Source organism: Narcine bancroftii, chromosome 9 (assembly GCF_036971445.1).
Source record: "Narcine bancroftii isolate sNarBan1 chromosome 9, sNarBan1.hap1, whole genome shotgun sequence".
In the NCBI taxonomy this organism is placed as follows: Eukaryota; Metazoa; Chordata; class Chondrichthyes; order Torpediniformes; family Narcinidae; genus Narcine; species Narcine bancroftii.
In genome coordinates, this window is record NC_091477.1 from 52,164,204 (window position 1) to 52,185,908 (window position 21,705).

The 21,705-nt window shown below is 42.6% G+C and overlaps 1 long non-coding RNA gene across 1 annotated transcript in view; it reads right to left on the minus strand.

The window, feature by feature from the left end:
* Nucleotides 1–21,705, minus strand: part of LOC138743642 (uncharacterized) — a 53,836-nt gene that overhangs the window by 20,848 nt on the left and 11,283 nt on the right. The window lies entirely within an intron of this gene.

Genomic DNA, 21,705 nt, shown 5'->3' on the forward strand with positions numbered 1-21,705 from the left:
CCAATTGACCTTCAACCCCCGATAAGTATATGTTGAAGAATAGAATGAAAGAACAGTTAATAGAGTAAGATGAATTAATAATGGAAAAGGCTCATCAGGTAAAGCATGAACACTGACATATTGTCCATTTTAATGATATTAGATAATGTGTCATTCTATTTATGTTCTATGAACTGTTTTTCATTTTTCTCCATCGTGAATTATCTTTGTAATTTATTTGCTCATTCTCCAGAATCAGCTAAATATTTAATTTTGCTCTATAATAATTTAAGGCCAGCAAAGAAATTTACACTGACAGAATATGGAGAAAGGCGCAATGTTAAGCTGTGAAATAGAAAGCGATATTCTGAATTAAATTTAATTTTCAATGATAAATTACTTTGCAAAATGTTCCATAAGTGATTTACAGCTAGTCAGGAAATAAACAAAGGTTAATCACACGAACTGAGATTAAATGTACACTTTGGGTCTAGCAAAATACATGTTTGGGGCAGAAAAAAGATTAAATACACTTTAAGACCTGACAGTTTTTTTTTAATGTACATGTTAGATTGTGAAAAAGAAATTCTCTCAGTTTAATGTGGATTTCAATGTAACAATGAAAATCACTCACTAAAAGATTTTGGTATTAACTGCATATGCATCTTTTTCTCATGTATCTTTGAAATTACCAGTGAAATCAAGGCAAGAGGTCAATGATATTGACAAAAGTCAGTACATAAACTGTTAGTTGCAGATTTTGTAGTGACATCACCATGGATACTATGGTACCGAGAGGATTACCATGATCAATAACGGTGCCTGTCTTCATCATGCCAGCTAACCTTCATCAATTTGAAAATCCAGAAATAAAAAGGGTCTGAAATTTATGGAAAAAAGACTGTCCTCAACAGATATGGCAGTTATTACTCTGTTAAATATCTTTAATCTTGAGATCTGTGCATAAATGCTGAAATCCAGCAGCACATGCTTGAACCTCACTGGTTTGGCTACATTTTGCCACAGAGATCTAGTTGTGGAATATAAACCTGTTGACTTACCCAAAGGTAAGTCCAGAACTTCCAGGGTAACATAGTCTAAATCAGTGGTTTTCAAACTTTTATATTCCACTCACCTACCACCTTAAGTCATCCTTATGCCATAGGTGCTTTGTGATTAGGAAGGGATGATTTAAGGTGGTAGGTGAGTGGAAAGAAAAAAGGTTGAAAATCACTGTTTTAAATGTATTTAATTGACTTGTTATGTGCATGGTTTCATAACTCCAAAGAAAATGGGCCAAATGACAATTTTTTTCAAGAATCTAGAGCAGTGGTTCTCAACCTTCCCTTCCCACTCACATACCACCTTAAGCAATCCCTTGCTTAAGATGGAATGTGGGTTAAGTGGGCAGTTTGAAAACCACTGATCTAGATTGTATATAATTTGGTCAACTTATATAAAAAATGGATAGACTTCCCTTAGAGACAGTCCAACAAAGATTGTAAATCACTAAATAGTCTCCTTGGATGGCTTAAGTGCCAACAGCAAACAGGACCATTCCTCCAGATTCCTGTTGGAGACCATCACGCAGAGCCATATGATGTCTTCAGGTGGTGCACAGCCACAGTCTACTTGGTCAAGATCAGACTGCTCAACCCAATCTCGGATAAACTTCTTCGTGTTGAAGGTGATCACTGACAGAACCACTGACATCAAGCTGGTGTTCTTCTCTGACAATTGCCTCCTTCATGCCTCCTGTCACCTACAGGAGGTTCAGAAGGCAGGCAGGGGAAAATGGAAACTGAATATGAAGTTACTGACCACATAAAATGTAGAGGAATTAAAAAGGAGAATGCTGGTTGCAGAAACTTAAAACCCCTCTTTGATTTCCTCAATGAACTGGTGGGAAGCGACCAAGGAGAACATCAAGAGGTTCTTTATCCTCAAAGGTGTTCAGAGAGTAAGGCAGAGGCAGAGAGAACTGAACTAACTCCAGAATGACCTCCAGCAACTCTTCTAAAGTCTCGAGGGGTGGATTCAAGCCACACTATTCACTTTGGAGTTCTTCAAGATTATCTTCTGATCCAGAATCCACACAGTGGAAGAGGATGAGATGTACTCATGCTGCTTCTTCCAAAAGGTTCACAGAGGGAGCTCTGAGATCCACAGTCTTAAGGAAGAGGACGGCTCAGTCACATCCTCGCAGATGGGCATTCAGAGGCTCAGCAGATTCTTCCAAACTGCACATGGTCAGCAAGAGAATGTGTAAACTCCAAACATCATTAGCGATCAGGATTGAAACTCGGTCACTGTGGTCATTATGCTGCAAATCATAGTGCAGTGGAAGTTAAATAATCTGGATGCCAGAAGTCCAAACCACCCAAGAATCTGGAGTTTTTTTAAAATAATTTATTTTTGATTTTACAGACTCATGCAGTTCAAACAGCACAGGAGAACATTAGTCCCCTTTTACAGAGTATAATATAAAGTCTTTTTCCCCTCCCTCATCCCCCCACCTCAAAATGATAAATCAACAAACACATAACAGTTACAAAAGAAAAGAAAATGGAACAGAATTACATTGTTTGCAAATGGGTCACAGAAATAATCGAAAGATAACATAAGCCAAGAAGATATCCAAGCAACCTAAAGAACGCATTAAAAGAAACAAACAAAAGGAGACAATATATAAAAAAAAACAAACCTGGGAGCATGTCAACCTGGTCTCAGAATCTGGACTTTTCAAAAACTCCCAACTTTTTTAAATTTAGTGGGCTTTTATGTGTATGCATGCATGCTTAAGTGCCACAGATGCCCAGCGACAGCAAGTGAAAAAAAAATTATGTTTATATTCTTGTCAAATGTTATTTTTCTTTAAATCTTTGTTTTGCAATGCACTGGTTATAGCTGATTTTATCTTTTCCCATTCAAAGGAAGCATTTCATTTGCAATTCTAAACAGGAGTTGCTGATTACATTATGGGTCACTGAAGGTGACAGTTATTTCTGTATTTTTTTCCTGAAGTATTATTCTATTTTTTTAAAGCTTTCATTCACTTTATTGCCCTGTGGTAATCAATAAAGAAATGAAGTTGCATTCAGGAATATGGTTTGGCATAGTGGTAGTTCACAGTTAGTTAATCACTGAAGAATTGTCTTTTGCATACTCAGCAACTGTTGAGATTCACCTACGGATTTTGTGTGAACTATGTAGCTAGCAGAATAGCAGACTGAGGTATTTCATCTCTGTAGCCCAGTCCAATTGATCTGGACAAGCTACAGCGAAAACAATTATTTTGTTAAATTGGTTTAAAATATAATTGAACACTAGCAAACAGTATAAATGCCCCACCAAATTGGTCTCCGCATATCTCGACTCAGTTTTGTCCCCCCTGGTCTAGTCCTTCCCTACCTACATCCGGGACATTTCACACACCCTTCATCTCTTCAATAACTTCTATTTCCCTGAACTTGACTGCTTCATGTTTACTATGGGCATCCAATCACTATACACCTCCATTCCCCATACTGAAAGCCTCAAAGCACTTTGTTTACTTCTGGACAATGGACCTACCAGTCCCCCTCCACTGCCACCCTCCTCCTTGTTAGGTCTGCTTTGTTCATGAATGAGTGAGACAAACACCAGACTGAGTCGAAATCAGGGTTCTTTGTTCTTTATTACCGGATTGTAACACTTGCAACTAACCATGTTAGTCGGAGAATGCATTCTGCTGTTATCAGCAAAATGGTGATTTTTTATACCCTTGGATACGTGCTTAGAACATCATCATATCATTACTTGTCCAATGACTAAAACTGTTGCTATCCTTTCCCTGCTAGCTTCCTGCCTCTCAATCCATCAATGTCTCTCTTATCTTGTAAGTACAAGGATGCATTCACATCTTGTTACAGCCCTGTACAGGGTAACTCCTTACACATTCCCATCTCATGATGTTTTACCTTACATCCTGCAGGAAAAATGCATCTTCATCCTCAATAATTTCTCCTTTAACTCATCCCACTCTCTCCAGGTCATAATAATGGGTACCTGCTTGAGCCCCAGCTATTCCTGCCTTTTTGTTGGCCTGTGCAGCAATCCATGCTACGAGCCTACACAAGCAAAGCCCCTCAACTACATCGATGACTACTTTGATGCTGCCTCATAGACCCATGATGAGCTCATTGATTTCATCCACTTTGCTGCCAATTTCCACCCGACCTCAAATTCATTTGGTCAATCTCTAGTAAAACTCTCCCTTTCCTCCATTTCTCTGTCTCCATCTAAGGAGACAAACTCTGAATGGACATCTTCTACAAACCCACCAACTCCCATAGCCACCTCAATGACATGCCTTTCTACCCTGTCCCCTGTAAAGATTGTATTCCATTATCTCAGTTCTTCTGCATCTGCACCCAAGTCGAGGACTTCCAAGCCAGATCATCAGAGATGTTCTCCTTCTTCAAACAATGTAGCTTTCCCTCTACCACCATCAACTCTACACTCACCCACATATCCTGCATAACCCACAGATCTTCCTTGGCTCACTTTGCCACCATGTGTGACAAGGACAGAATTCCTCTTGTCCTCACCAATCACCCCACTAGCCACTTCATCCAACACATCCTCCTCCACATTCAACACATGATCCTCAGCCATTTCTGCCATCTTTTACATGATCTCACCACTAGACACATATTCCCCACTCTGCCTTCTACAGGGACCACTCCCTCTATGACTCTGTGATAGTACAGAATACTATCACCAATGTATATATTTGAATATATTTACATATAGTCGTAGTGATTGGCTGAGAGCCTTAGCCATGCTGACTGGCAGGTCATAAAAGGCTGCTGCTAACCAGACCCAGGTCAGTCTGGACTGGTCAACCTTGATGTAATATGCTCCAGTCTTTTGCTAATAAAAGCCTTGGTTTGAATCAACAAGTCTTTGAGTCATTTGACGTGCTACATTCTCCCTTGTCGATTCCTCCCTCTCCATCTTTCGTCCTCTTGGGTCCTACCACTGGGAGTGCAGGAGATGCTCTATTGTACATATACCTCCTCCCTCACCACCATTAAGGGCCCCAAATAATCCTTCCAAGTGAAGCAACATTTCACTTCTGCAGGGTTCATCTACTTCATCTGGAGCTCCTGTTGTGGTCTCTTCTACATTAGAGAGACTGGGCGCAGACTGGGAGATTGCTTTCTCCGCAGCAATAGCATGGATCTCCCAATGGCCACTCGTTTCAATTTGCCATCTCATTCCTTTGATGTCATGTCTGTCCATGGTCTCATGCAAACTGGAAGAACAATACCTCATCTTCCAACTGGGCACCCTCCAACCAGATGGCATTAATGTTGACTTCTCTGGCTTTCATTAAACCCCTTCCCCACTTCATACCCCGTTCCCTTCCCTCAGCTCTGTCTCTCCCTTCCCTGTCTCATTTCGTTCAGTGCTCAGACAGGATAAATTCTCACCTTTCCCCTTATCTTATCCAATTAACGCCTTTTGTTGGTCTGGACCCCTTCCCCGGCCGGTACTGTCTGAATTCTGAGATTTCCTGTCGCATTCTGCTTATTCCTTGAAGAAGGGCTGAGGCCTGAAACGTTGGCGATGTATCTTTGAATTTAATGAATGCTGAAAAGACCGGGTGAGGTCCTCCACCATTTTGATGTGTTTTTCGTAGACATGGCAAGTTTTGCAATGAAACTACTGAAAGATTTGGATGGTAAGATTTCTCGCACATGCATTGAATTCAACTTCATAGTTGGCAGTAAGCTTTGTTTTTAAAACAAGACTGATTTTGAAATGGATGCCAAAGTTAAAACCACTAGTGGACAGAATATTTAAGCAGAAGCAATACTGCATTTTCTAATGAATAAATGATCAAAATTTACCTGTCTTTATTTCTCCTTAAATTTGATTTTTAAAAGTATTGCCCGAGAATCTGTAAAGTTCAAAAATCTGGACTGACCCAATCCCCAAGTAGCCTCGATATTCAGTCTTCTACTCTATTCATTATAAGGCTCTCTTGTACACTTTAGACTACTCATAGAGGACACCTCAGAGCAATGGAGAATTCAATATTGTCCTATCAAAATCCTGCAAATCCACTTGTAGAATAAGTGAACCAATATGAGCTTTCTTTCCCAGAACAATATCTACTGCATGGAGGCTTGAATTAGACAAAATCAGCTTCAATATTGTAAGGTAAAAACATCATGAGATTGGACCGGAGAAGGAGTCACCCAGTACTAAGGAGTAACAGAATGCAGATGTGACCTTGTACACTCAAGATCAGCTTTGCACTAACAAGAATGATGTGCAGCAGACTAACAGAGAAGGATAGCAACAGTTTATTCATTGGACAATGTAATGGTATGATAATTTGCTAAGTACGTATCCTGAGGTATAAAAAAAACACCACTTGCTGATAACGGCAGAATGCGCCTTCTCCAACTAACACTGTTAGTTGCAAGTGTTACAATCCGGTAATAAAGAACAAAGAACCTTGATTTCGACTCAGTCTGGTGTCTGACTTACTCATTCATGAACAAAACAGACCTAACAATAGTTAGACCACATCATTTACATGCCTGACACAAGGCTCTGAGCTTCATCACAGCAGGACTCTAACAGGCAGACAAAGGAAATAATTCAGTCACATTCTCAAAAGTTCCTTGAAATGTAATATCCTCACTGATTGTGGGATTCTTGCCCATGACTCTCAAAATTAAGGAACATCTGTGGTGAAATTGGAATATTGAGTCTACTCCTTGTGAGTACACAGAAGGTCCAAATTACTGATCTGCCAGCTTTATCAAGCACTGTGGTTCTCAGTAGATCCCATTTGGCCTTTTCAGGCACCTTAGAACCTACAGATCTGGAAAGATTCACATTATCCATAGCTCTGAAAAACTGAGTAAGTAGAAGCAGATGAAAAAGGTTTATTACTGGTTCAAAGAATCTAGATGTTTAACTTTTTTGAAATATCACAAATTGCTGAATGAATGACTGAAAAATAAGTAAATGTTATTGTTTAATAAAGTAATTACATTTGCTACAATTATCAGTTCTTTCTTCTTTGGCTTGGCTTCACGGATGAAGGTTTATGGAGGGGTATGTCCACATCTGCTGCAGGCTCATTGGTGACTGACAAGTCCGATGCGTGACAGGCAGGCACGGTTGCAGCGGTTGCAAGGGAAAATTGGTGGGTTGGGGTTGGGTGTTGGGTTTTTCCTCCTTTGTCTTTTGTCAGTGAGGTGGGCTCTGTGGTCTTCTTCAAAGGAGGTTGATGCCTGCCGAACTGTGAGGCGCCAAGATGCACGGTTGGAGGCGATATCAGCCCACTGGCAGTGGTCAATGTGGCAGGCACCAAGAGATTTCTTTAACCAGTCCTTGTACCTCTTCTTTGGTGCACCTCTGTTTCGGTGGCCAGTGGAGAGCTCACCATAGAACACGATCTTGGGAAGGCGATGGTCCTCCATTCTGGAGGCGTGACCCACCCAGCGCAGTTGGGTCTCCAGCAGCGTGGATTCGATGTTTGTGGATTCTGCCAGCTCGAGGACTTCGATGTTGGTGATGAAGTCATTCCAATGAATGTTGAGGATGGAGCGGAGACAACACTGATGGAAGCGTTCTAGGAGCCATAGGTGATGCTGGTAGAGGACCCATGATTCGGAGCCGAACAGGAGCGTGGGTATGACAACGGCTCTGTACATGCTGATCTTTGTGTGTTTCTTCAGGTGATTGTTTTTCCAGACTCTTTTGTGTAGTCTTCCAAAGGCGCTATTTGCCTTGGCGAGTCTGTTGTCTATCTCTTTGTCAATCCTTGCATCAGATGAAATGGTGCAGCCGAGCTAGGTAAACTGATTGACCGTTTTGAGTTCTGTGTGCCCGATGGAGATGTGGGGGGGCTGGTAGTCATGGTGGGGAGCTGGCTGATGGAGGACCTCAGTTTTCTTCAGGCTGACTTCCAGGCCAAACATTTTGGCAGTTTCCACAAAACAGGACGTCATGCGCTGGAGAGCTGGCTCTGAATGGGCAACTAATGCGGCGTCGTCTGCAATGAGTAGTTCACGGACAAGTTGCTCTTGTGTCTTGGTGTTAATCAATAAAGAAACAGACGAATGACCCTAACCGATATGACAGTTCCCTTGCAATAATAGTCTAATATATGAGGTTGTTCCAAACTCTATCATGATAGGCAACAATAGCTTTTTCTTCCTTTTTTCATTTGCTGCGTACTTTTAACCCTTTGTACATGAACTTTAGTATTCTATTTCAAGGGGTTGGCAAATATTCCCTGTCCACCGCTATCTAATTGGCTCAGCCTATTTGTGAACCAATTACAAGTAAACAAATATCACCAACCAGTTCCTCCTTGATGAAGTAATGTGGTTGTTATCCTTCATCAACTCTGATTTTAATAATGTCTTTATCATCTATGCTGTTTAGACAGCTTTTACTGTAAAGACCATTCTGATGTCATCATCTTAATTGGCTTGTCTGTTAAAAGTATTCTTTCCTGACCTGCTTCTCTACTTGCATAGTGCGCTTATTTTATTGCTCTTCAGAATAATTGGTATTGAGACACAAACTGTTGCCTGGAGAGCTCTGGTAAAAACCCATCCCTTCAAACTTTTTAAAGGTATCTGTCTCAATATTCTTCTGTTCTTCCTATCCAAGTAATTTCTTAATTTCCTTTTTGACCATAATATCTTCGTTGTATTCATTGCATTATGCATTCGATATTTTCACATAATGAAAGCCAAAACCTTTTAAAATATACCCTAACTAACTAATTCATAAATTAATTCTCAACATCTTAATGATGGTACTAAACGATATAATTATATACTATATATCTATATATTCCAGAGGCAAAATGATGGGCAGTATTGATTAAGGCCTCACTGGAAGAATAAAATTTACTTAGCTGAAGTAAATGGGGGAAATGTGTGGCAAGAGTATGTCAAGTTACAAAATGTCCTTCAGAAATGTTGAAAAGTTGGAGGCAGAGAATATTCAGGGTCCAAATGGATCCTATCATAAAGGTACCACTTATGAAGTGGGGAAGGGGTTTAATGAAAGCCAGAGAAGTCAACATTAATGCCATCTGGTTGGAGGGTGCCCAGTTGGAAGATGAGGTATTGTTCTCAGGCTGGCAGTGCATGAGACCATGGACAGACATGACATCAAGGGAATGAGATGGCAAATTGAAATGAGTGGCCACTTGGAGATCCATGCTATTGGTGCGGACAAAGCAATCTCCCAGTCTGCGCCCAGTCTCTCTAATGTAGAAGAGACCACAACAGGAGCTCCGGATGAACTAGATAACCCCTGCAGATCCAAAGTGAAATGTTGCTTCACTTGGAAGGACTATTTGGGGCCCTTAATGGTGGTGAGGGAGGAGGTATATGCACAATAGAGCATCTCCTGCACTCCCAGTGGTAGGACCCAAGAGGACGAAAGGTGGAGAGGGAGGAATCGACAAGGGAGACTGTAGCACGTCAAATGACTCAAAGACTTGTTGACTCAAACCAAGGCTTTTATTAGGAAAAGAATGGAGCATATTACATCAAGGTTGACCAGTCCAGACTGACCTGGGTCTGGTTACCTGAGTCTGGGAGGGGGACTGGTAGGTCTATTGTCCAGAAAGGTAATCAAATTAACTGATGGAATAACATAGATCTTCTAAAGTTGCCACTTACAATAAATCTCCACAATTCCCCTGGGAAAACATTGAGTACTCCCCAAATCATGGAAGATACCCTTCAATAAAGGCAGACATCATAATGCAATTTAGCATCACTTTCAATGCACAATTTCAGCAAGGTGGCATGGTTCGTGCATCAGTTAGTACAAAGCAATTACAGCTCCAGTGACTGAGTTTGGATCTGGCGCTGTTTATCTGTTCTCTCCATTCTGTATGGGTTTCCTCCCATCCTTCAAAACTTGAGGGGGTTGCAAGTGAATTGGGGTATTGGGTGGCATGAGCTTGTGGGCCAGAAGGGCCTGTAACCATGCTATATGTATGTATATCTGACTAAATATTGGCCTTGATATTTAGAAGACAGAAAGGCAAGGGCATAACATGCCAGAATATGTGCATATGCAGTAGGAACAGTAATAATCCTATCAAGCCCTCAAACCTGCACTGCTGTTTAACAAGATGACCCCTAATTTGATTGCAACATTCCTGATTACCCACTCTAATCTTTCATCTTCCCTCAATTAATCAAATATCTTTCTACCTCTGCTTTCAATATATTGCAAAGAATCTGTTTCTATTGCTACTTTAAAGAAAATGATTCCAAACAATTACAATCATGTGAGAGAGAATAGTTGCCTTATTGCTGTCTTAAATGGGCAAATTTTATTTTTAACCTTGGCATAGGGTGGATGAGTCAGTAAAAGTGGGATGGAAGATTGAAGAGAGCACACAACATTTTAGGCTTTACCAATAAAAATATCGAAAAAAAGCAGGAAAGTCATGCTGATCCTTTGGGCCACACTGTTTCTGCATTTACCTTGTAATAGAAGCATTGGAGAAACAAAATAAAACAAATTTTGTGTACATGACAATAAACAATCCTTGAAGACATCTCAGAAAAGATTTATGAGAATGGTTGCTGGATGAGGTACTAGAGTTACAAGTAAAGAATAGAGAGACTAGCATGTATTTTTTTTAAGAGACAATGAGGAAGTGCGGATAATATAAAATAATGAGGGAGTTAGGACAAAGTGCATAGTACCAGGCTATTCCCTTTTGTGCAGTGGTCAAAAATTAGAGATCAAAGGTAGAAAATAAAAGGGAAGAATATTCAGAATGAGGTGAGGAAAACATTCTTTTGTGTATTATGTGTTTGGAAACTGAAATACTCTGCTTGACCAGTGAGTGCAAAGAAGTTCCATGTTGGCCTTCAAGAAATAATTACATAAATATGTGGTGAATAAATAATTGCCAGGGCGCAGAGATAGGGCTGAGGCCTTGAACTGATCATTTGCTCTTCCAGTGAACCAATGAGTTGGATGGGCCAAATGGCCTCTTTCATGGCTGTAACCATTCTATCATTTTCTGATTTTTATGTAATAGCAAGAATTGGGGCAAGAAAGGATGGCATTGGAATAAGTGAATCATTGGTAACCATAAACTGATTGATTTGTCATATATTTCAAGACTCTTCATTTCAATACAGTTAATTTTTTGATAACTTGCTGAACAAACTAATCATTTTTCAATAATGTATTGTAGTTCTATGACACAGTGCACAGTATGTGGTTTTATTCTGAAGGAAGGGATGTATTAAACATGATTATCAAATATATAATTTGACTTTTGGAAAATTTATTGCTTCATCAGAATAAACATAATCAGTCAGTTCCCAAGTTCCATCTGGTAGCAACAGCAAATTTAAAAAAATCAAATTAATTTTGTAAGTTTCAGTTTTATGATTCCTTTGTTTTGATTGACTGACTTGAGGATGCAGCAGTTATAAGTTGATTGTTTTATTATATTTAATTTATAGAAGTACTGATCCAGTACATCCTCAAACAAAAAAAACTGTTCCTGAATTAGTTATAATTTTATTATGCAGCTTGGTTTTTGTTTCAAATAACAAAAATAGATTATTATAAATAATGTTGTTGTAAGGTCCCATGTTAAATCAGGCAGCAAATACAGCAATTTAATATTTCATTTAAAAAAATTATACTTTTGATCCACATGTGGATTATATTTGCATCAATTTTGGGTACTCATGCATGGACCATATGGAAGGAGGCTGTCTGTGGCATTATAGAGATAATCTGAATAGATTTCAGCCAGCCCTGGGAACTGAACACAGAGGTGATCTCTAAGATCTATATTGATCTGGCTTTTATTCAAGCCACTTCCCCATTACCTTCCTAACCAGAATTCTTATATCCCTCAGCTGTCATGTTCTTACCCACATATAAGGAGACCAGTCTTGCACTGGCTTCAATACCATCAACAGCATGCTTACAAACAACAATCACACCATTGGGCACTTACCATATCCTCACTACCAATTCTACCTCACACAATCCTTGAAGATGATCTTTATTCCTCTGCTTCTGATCATGAACAAGTTATTTTTTCAACTAAGATGTCAAATGTTGTGTCTCAGCATAAGGGAGTATGTTCCCATGCATTGATTGCCTTGCGATCATTAACATTTTTAGAATGCATCCAGTACTAGTTGCATGCAGTGAGCACCATCCCTCTCCAACTGGGTTACATCTTCTTTAAACTCACTTTACCCTTCATTCTTAGGTCCAAGAAGATCCACTTCTCCCAGTTTGAAGCCTGTTTCTCATCATTTGCATCCCCTCTCCTCACTACTGCACCATCCCCACCTTTGCAACTCCTGATTGGAAGAAAAACATCAATTCCATATTTATCATCTCCCAATCACCACTATTTCCACTCATCCCAATTGCCAATCCAACCCCAAGTTCTGAAGTTTTGGCAAAGCTCAACTGAACTTCATTCAATTATATTTTTCAACTGCAGGTTATCAATAAAATCTGTGCACTGCAAGATTAGCACACTTTTCTAGCCAACAAAGAACATCTAATCATCATCTTTCCATCGTTTAATCAATCCAATTTGCTGTAATGTTATTGCCAGATTTCTTGGACAAACATGTTCACCATCTAAAATTCCTTGTGAGATTTTACACCATTGGAAAAAATAAATAACTTCCTATTTGCTGATCAAATTATTCCAACAACACCTACTGCTTTGCATGTCCATCTGTCATTTTATTCTATACCTCATTTAAAGATAATTGTTTTTTAATTTACCTAACCATTTTAATATTTGTTCAGTTTGCCTACACATGTCAGTACAAGCAATAATGTCTGAATTTAGTACTGCAGCATGCTTTTTTCAACAGGTTATGAGTTGTTTACCATTACTGAATAGAGAATGTCATTCTAAGGAATAATTTCGGACCATAAGACTTGCAGCTGCATTTAGAGGTCTTGTAGGAAGACAATTTTCTGAAGAATAACAATATTTGGAATGGTATTCCACATTTATTAAACATTTAGAGTTAAAATATTTTCTTAGCTTATTGCTGGTTAACCTCTTCTTTCTACTCATGCTGCAGACACAGTAGCCTCATAGTTCCAGCACTGGGTTCAACTTGAGTTGAGTTTGTGTGCTCTCCATGTGATGACATAGCTTTTGTCTGATATTCTGATTTGAATATTTATCCCAAAGACATGTGGATTGGTATATTAATTTTCCACGGTAAATTGGTCTGGTATGTAAGTGAGTTGTAGAGTCTGGGGGGGGGGGGGGGAGTTGATGAGAACATGGGGAGAATGAAATGTGATTACTCTAAGAGGTGCTTGATTGTATGGGCTCAGGTGATTTTCTGCTTGACATATTTCACATCTTCTCTCCATCCTATGCATTATTCTCATGAAACAGAGCAAGATGCAAATTCATCTGTATTCATAAGCTTTGATTTACCTTTCTGAGAGATACATCTCTATAGCATGAGAAAAGATGTAGAGAATGAAGAGATGTAAAACTTGATAACAAGCCAAACATAATCAGCAAGATAGCATTGACTGTGGTAATGATAGGCAAATTGAAGTTGGCCCAGGTCCTTCCTCAGATTGGAATTAACCAACCTCTCAAAGCACTTAATCAGTGTGAACTTGAGTGTCACCAACCAATCATCATTGAGGCAGGTCACCTTGTCTTGCAAGTCCTTTTGAAGCAGATGAGGACCTCTGATTATAATAGCAAGAGATTGAAAATGACTGCAAAACCTTCAGTCAGTTCGTTTGCATGGGTTTTAAGGGCACTGTCTGGCAAAAGGTCTGGGCTGGACAGTTTTCAAGGACTCACCCTCCTGAAGATTCTGTTCACATCAAGCTCAGAAACTGGATGCAGAGAGTTGCCAGGTGCTGTAGGGGCTTGAGAAGGTACATCATTTATCCCTTTTGAAGTGAGCGGAGAAGGAACTGAGTTGTTTTGTCTTGCTTGATGTGATGGCATACAAGTCTTGCCCAAGCTGTTGAGCATCTGACTGAGACTCTAATGGTCCAGAATTGCCTTTTTACTCTGGTAATGGCCTTCTGGATGTTGTACCTGATACTTCTATATAGAGTATTTCTGAATCTGCTGATCTCGGTACTACAGATCTGGTCGTCAATAATTTGTGAGTCTCTTCATTCCTCCATGGCTTTACCGCTGCAATTGTGTCTGCCTGTACCGCATCGGACTTGTCAGCCACAAACGAGCCTGCAGCTGACGTGGACTTTTTACCCCCTCCATAAATCTTCGTCCGCGAAGCCAAGCCAAAGAAGATATCCAGATAGTCTTAAAGTAACACAATTGACTTTCTAATAAAGTTGGTAATCATTGTGGCATATTCATTCAGATCCATTGCTGAGTCCTTGACCATGGCCTAGTTCACTGACTCCAGTCACAAAACCACTCTTCTGCTTTCCCAGGCCAATTCTGTACAGTCTTCACCATTGGTTCATGCTCTCAAGTTTCTGTCTGTATGCAGGAAGAAAAAAACACAGACTGGTGATCTGACTTTCTGAAGTGCAGATGTTCAATGGAGCGGAGGGCATCCTTGATTGTAATGTAGTAGAATTTGAGAGATCTCAATTATCTGGTGTTGCAGGAGAAGATCTGGTATTTGTTTGGGAGAACCTTCTTTAAGCTGGTTGGGTTGAAGTCCCCAGTGATGACTGAGAAGATATTGGGATACTCCGTATGATGTCCGTATGATGTTTGATCATGGCACGTGCTAACTTAACATTTTCTTGTGGAGGGTGACAGACAGAAGTCAGAGTAATGAAGGTGAATTCCCTTGGAAGGTAGAAAGATTGGTACTTCAGCACTAGATATTCCAGATAAATGAATCAGCCCTGGGAGAGGATCTCCATTCTACAGTGTGGTGTTCAATACCAACATCCCTCAAAACTGATCAACAGACCTCAAGATATGTGGAATATATATCCACTGCGTAATTGGATCCTGGAAATCCTCACCCCAGACCATAATCAGTGAAGATTGGTAAGAACATCTCAACCACAATCTCCATCAGTATTGGAGAACCACAGGGTTGCATATACAGCTCCCTGCTCTACTTGCTTTATACCTATTACTGTGTGGCTCGGTATTACAACAAAACCATCTACAAATTTGCTGGTAATGCTATGGTAGTGGGTTGTATAAAAGAGGGTGATGAGAGCATACAGGAGGGAGATTGAAAACTTGGCTGAATGGTGACCTAACAACAACCTTGCACTCAATATTACCAAAACCAAGGAGATGATTGTTGACTTCAGGAAGGAAAAAAACAGAAGTGTACAATCCAATGATAATTGGGGGCTCAGAGGTGGAGAGGATGAGCAAATTAAAATTTCTGGGAGTCCCTATCTTGAAGTACCTTTCCTGGACCCCACACATTAATGTTATTGTAAAGAAAAAAAAGTCAGTCCTTCTACTTCCTCAGGTAAGACACTGAAAACCTTGATGAACTTATAGAGATGTGTGGTGCAAAATGTACTGTCCTACTACATCACAGCCTGGTTTGGAGGCACAAATACCTCTGACCAGAAAGCCCTGCACAAAGCAGTGTGCACAGCCCAGTACATCACAGGCAAAAATTTCCCCATCATTGAGAAAATCTACATGGAATGTTACTGTCAGAGAGCAGCAGCAATCACAAAGGATCCACACCACCCAGGTCATGCTCTGTTTTCAGTGCTGTCATCAGGAAAGAGGTTTAGGTGCCACAAGACTCATACCACCAGGTTCAGAAACAATTGCTACCCCTCCACCATCAAACTCCTAATCAATGAACTCAATCAGAGGTCATTTAAGGACTCTTACTTTTCACATTATTTAATACTGATTTTTTTTTTCTGTAGTGCACAGTCAGTTTGATTACATTTTTCTTTATTTACATTTCTCTCTTGTATAGATAGTTTTTTTTGAGTACAGGTTTTTTGTACTACAAATAAGTAGAAATTCTGCCTGGCCCGCAGGAAAAAAGTCTCAGGGTTATATTTGATGTCATGTATTGTATTCTGACAATAAATCTGAAGGTCCAAAAGAGATTTACAAGTTTCCATGGATGAAGGAAATTACAAGGACATGACCATAACACATAGGAGCAGAAATAGGCTACTTCAGCCCATCGAGTTTGCCCTGACATTTAATCATGAGCTGATCCATTTTCCCACTTGGCCCCACTGCCCAGTCATCTCCCTATAATGTTTGATGCCCTGGCAAATCAAGAATCTATCAATTTTGGTCTTAAATATCCCCAATGACGTGGCCTCCACAACTGTCTGTGGCAATAAATGTCACATATTTACCACACCCTGGCTGAAGAAATTTCTTTGCCTCTCTGTTCCAAGCAATTTTGTCTGAGAGTAGGAGTAGGCAACGTTTTTTTTAAACTCACATTCCACTTTAAGTAATCCCTATTCCATAAGTGCTCTGTGATTGGTAAGGGATTGCTTAAGGTGGTATGTGAGTGGGAAGGGAAGGTTGAGAATCACTGCTCAAGACCCAATTGTTTGTGAAATATTTTGCTTGAGAAAAATTGTTATTGGTCCATTTCCTTTGGAGTTATGAAATCGTGCAATTAGGTATGATTAAAATAGTGGTTTTTAAAATTTTTCTTTTCATTCTCTTATCACCTTAAGTAATCCCTTACACGGAGCACTTATGGCATAGAGGATACTTAAGTTGGAATGTGAGGTTTTTTTTAAAAAAGGTTGCCCACCCCTGTCCTAGAGTCTCCACCATGGGAAACAAACTTTCAACATTTATTCATGCCTTTCAACATTTGAAATGCTTAAATGAGATCCCCCCCCCCCCCCATTCTCCTAAAATCCATGAGTACAGGCCAAGAGCTGTCAAACACTCTTCATATGATAACCCTTTCATTCATGGAATCATCTTTGTGAAATTCCTCTGAACTCTCTCCAACATCAGCAAATCCTTTTTTAAATGAGGAGCCCGAAACTGCTCACAGTACTCAGTGAGATCTCACCAATGCCTTGGAATACTCAGCATCATATTCCAGCATTGCATTTGCCCTCTTCATCACCAACATTCAAACTTTAGGATATCCTGCACGAGGACTCACAGGTCCCTTTGCATTTGCATCTTTTCAATTTTCTCCCCATTTGGAAAAGAGTCATTTTTTTTTTATACCAAAGTGCATGACTGTACACTTTCCAACATTATAGTTAATTTGTCATTTATCTGTCTATTCTTCTAATCTGTCTAGATCCTTCTGCACCTTCCCCATTTTCTCAACATTACCTGTTCCTCCACCTATCTTTGTATCCTCTGCCAACTTGGCCAGAAAGCCATTCATTCTATAATCTAAATCATTATTGTGGTGATACAACCACAGCACTGGGCTACATGCCCACCAGCCTACTGCAGGGGGTGACCTCTGTACCTGCAGAAAGAAAACCTGGGAGGCTGACTCCACCTGACCGGCTGTCAATCACCTGTATATAGACTTGAGCTGGCCCCTCCTGGGCTAGTCACATGTGGAGCCATCAAGACTACTACTGGTGTCCAACAGAGTTTAAGTGGATTGAAGCTTGTAGTACAGTTTTTTTCTGTGTTTTGTGTATGTTTGCTGCACCACAGTGCACCACAATTTAATCCACTTAAAATGTAAAGAACATGGAGAAATTCCTCACCATTGGGAGTCTGGAAATCGACCCACAACACTCGGATGCCCTGGCGTGCTTCGAGATCTAGAAGCATGAGATTGAGGCAATCATCCAGACACAGGCTGAGGTGATTAACAAGAACCAAAAGTAACTCATGGTACATTGCACCAAACTGGGCCCCCGTGTTTTCCAGGACATCAGACACTGCTCGGACTACACATACAGGCCCCAGTCGAACGTGCTCTACACCTGGTATGTGCTCAGCATCAGGTTGCAGCAGCCAGGTGAGATTGCAGGTGCTGTCTGGCGGCTTTGCTTGAGCTAGCTCGCTCGTGCCTGACCGAGAGTGGGGTGACCGAAAGGGAGATGGAGCGACTCATCCGAGATGCCTGTGTGCAAGGGTTGTGATCAAGGTCCACCCAGTAGAGACTGTTGGAAGAAAATACTGCTACCCTTACCAAAATCGTGGAGGTAGTCGCTCTCTGGAAGCTGCAGTCCATCATGTAGAAGTTTTTTGATCCCCGACTCCTCCAACCTCCAGCCTGCCTGATGCCAACGACTGCTGTCGCTGAAGGGCCTATCGCCACCGCCGATGCAACTCACTGCTGTAAGTATTTGCATGTCCCTGTGTGGGTTGGACAGTCGCTCCTGAAAGAGCTCCCGATGTGGTAAGAAAGGTCACTTCACTAAGGTGTGCCTCTCTAGATCCTCCAGGAATTCTGTGGCCCTCACGATCAGCCGGAAGCCCCCCTGGATGACACCACGTGCAAAGACCAGGCAGCACCATTACTTGGCCCACCACTTCCACCCACAACGCCGATGTCACTTCTGGTCCGGCCACCCACCCTCAACGCTGCTGTGTGCTCACCACAGACACTGCCATCTTCCTCCACCCAACTTCCACCTGCACTGATGACATCACCTCTGGCCTCACTTTTGGTCAGGTCACCTGACCGCACTGATGTCATGTGTATCCACCGGGTGCCACCATCGTGGACCAGCGGCCCCTGACTGCCCCAACTCGCTCACCTTGCCGACGGGAAGATGTGATCAACATGTGCACGCACACAATCGTGCATCTGAAGCATCCCACACCCCAGAGAGAAGCCATTGGCCTCTATTCACCATAACCATCAGGGAACAGCGACCAGGACCCTGAGATGGTCCTAGAGTCCACCACTCCCCATGGTCTCGGGCACTCAATGATGGACATCGCTGACAACAGGAAAGTAACAAAATGTCAGTTTTGATAGCGGCAGTACTGAGAACTTTGTGCACCCAAATGTGGCCTGGATGCTGAAATTTAAGGTATACCCTACAAACTTCTCTATCACCTTCGCTGCTCAGGGCCACTCTATCTTGGCAGTCGGATGCTGCTCATTGGATCTGATAGTGGATCGGGAAATATATCAAGGGTTCAGGTCTTGGTCATGCCTAAGCTCTGTTCCCCTGTCATCTTCAGACTGGACCTCCAATGCCACCTCCAAAGCCTAACCCTTGCCTTCAGTGGCCCACTCCCCCCGCTCACCGTCCACAGCACAAAGCCCAGCGACCACCCCCAGGCCACCTGCGGCCTCTCCACACTGTGGGTCCCCCCTCCATCCCTCTTCAACTACCTAACGCCAGAATGCAAGCCCATAGCTACCATGAGCAGGCGCTATTATGCAGCCGACAGGATCTTTATCAAGGCAGAGCTGAGACGGATTCTGGCGGAAGGTATCATAGAACCAAGCACCCGCCCCTGGAGAGCCCAGGTCCTGGTTGTAAAAGAAGGCAGCAAATTGAGGATGGTTATCAACTATAGCCAGACCATCAAATGGTACACCAATCTGGATGCCTACTCCCCTACCCTGAATACCCTGACGTGGTCAACAAGATAGCCCATTATGAGGTCTTCTCCACAAATGATCTTAAGTCAGCCTACCACCAGCTCCCCATTCATGCTTGGGATAAACCTTATACTGCCTTTGAGGCAGATGGGTGCCTCTACCAGTTCCGCTGGGTTCCCTTTGGGGTCTTAAGTGGTGTCTCTGTGTTCCAGTGGGAGATGGACTGCATGGTAGACTGGCACAATCTAAGAGTGAGCTTCTGTACTTGGACAACGTCACCATCTGCGGCCATGACCAGCAGGACCACGATACCAACTTGGAGTGATTTCTCTGGATGGCCAAGGAGCTCAACTTCACTTAGAATAAGGAAAAGTGTGCATTCAGCACTACCCGCCACACCATCCTGGAGTACATTGTGGAACATGGTGTAATTGATCCCAACCTCAAACGCATGTGCCCCCTAATGAATCTGTCCCTCCCTGCAGGTGCCTCGAAAGAACTCTTCTCTTACTAATCGCAGTGGGTCCCCTGCTTCTTGGACAAGGACTGCCCACTGGCCGAAGCCACTACCTTTCCCCTTCCCCCCACGAGACGCAAGCCATGATGCCATGATGCATGCCGTGGACATGGTCACCCCATTCTAGGTGGAGTGCAATGCCTCTGATGTTGCCCTCATGGCCACTCTCAACCAAGGTGGCAGATCCATGGACTTCTTTTCCAGGAGCCTCCACGATTCTGAGCCTGGGCACTCGGCCATTGAAAAGGAGGCCTAGGTGATCATCGAAGCGATTCGCCACTGGTGCCACGACCTGGCAGGCAGGAGGTTTACCCTTCTCATTGACCAGCATGCAGTGGCATTCATGTTCAGCACCACCCACAGGTGCAAGATCAAGAACGACAAGATCTCTTGCTGGAGAGTTGAGCTGGCCATGTTCATCTACTACATCCAGTACAGACCGGGGAAGTTCAATGAGTCCCCCGGCACCTGTCCAGGACCTGCTCCTGCGTGCAGTATGACCAACTGCAGGCGCTGCACAACACACTTTGCCACCCAGTCATCAAGCACCTGTATCATTTCATCAAGTCCCGGAAACAGTCCAAGAAGTCCGGACCATGACCAAGTCAATACAGCATCTGTGCTGAGTGCAAAATGCTCTTCTTCCACCAGCCACAGGCTCATGTCATCAAGGCCACTCGGCCCTTCAAGCAGCTTAACGTCGACCTCAAGGGCTCCCCGCCTCCATGAACAAGAACGTCTACTTCCACTTGGTCGTACATGAATACTACCATTTTTTCTTTGCCATCCCTTGCCCTGACACCTCCACCGCCACTGTTATCAAGGCACTGAGGCAGATCTTCACCATGTTCAGCCATCCACAGTGACTGGGGGGTCCAGCTTCATGAGTGAGGAGCTGCGCCAGTATTTGATAGTGTGAGGCATTGAAGCTGGTTATACAATTATCTACAACCCCCAGGGGCAATGGGCAGGTGGAGCAAGAAAACAGGGTGATCTGGAAGGCAGAACTCCTGGCCCTGAGGTCCAAAGGCTGGTCTGTCGACTACTGGCAAGAGGCCCTCCCCGAGGCACTCCATGCCATTTGGTCGCTCTTGTGCACAGCTACCAATCAAACCCCACATGAGCACCTTTTCTCATTCCCTCGGAAATCAGCGACTAGTGTCTCCCTCCCAATATGGCTAACGCTCCTCTGCAAGCATGTGCGGACCCACAAGTCTGACCCCCTTGACATTCAGTTGCTCCTTCTCCGTTCAAACCCAAATTACGCCTATGACAGATACCCCAATGGATGTGAAGATACGTTCTTGACCAGCTGGGGCCCTGCCCCCCCCTCCCCCACGGGTACCCTTGGCCCACCCAGATACACTAGGACCCTACCTCCTTCACCCACCTCTCCAGAGGGCCCCACTCCTCATGGACCAGACCCACACATACACCCCTTCACTGCCAGACACCACACTGCCGGTCACCCTAGACTTGACTGACCCTCAGGTAACCCCGCCCTCACCAACCATGGACCAGGAGTTGACCGTGTGACGGTCGCAGAGGCACAGACAGCTGCCGAAATGCCCGAACTTGTAAATACTACCCAGCAACGAGACATACCACCCCTCCCCCCAACTCCCAGGACTCATTTTAAGAAGGGGGTGAATGTGGTGATACCACCAAAGCACT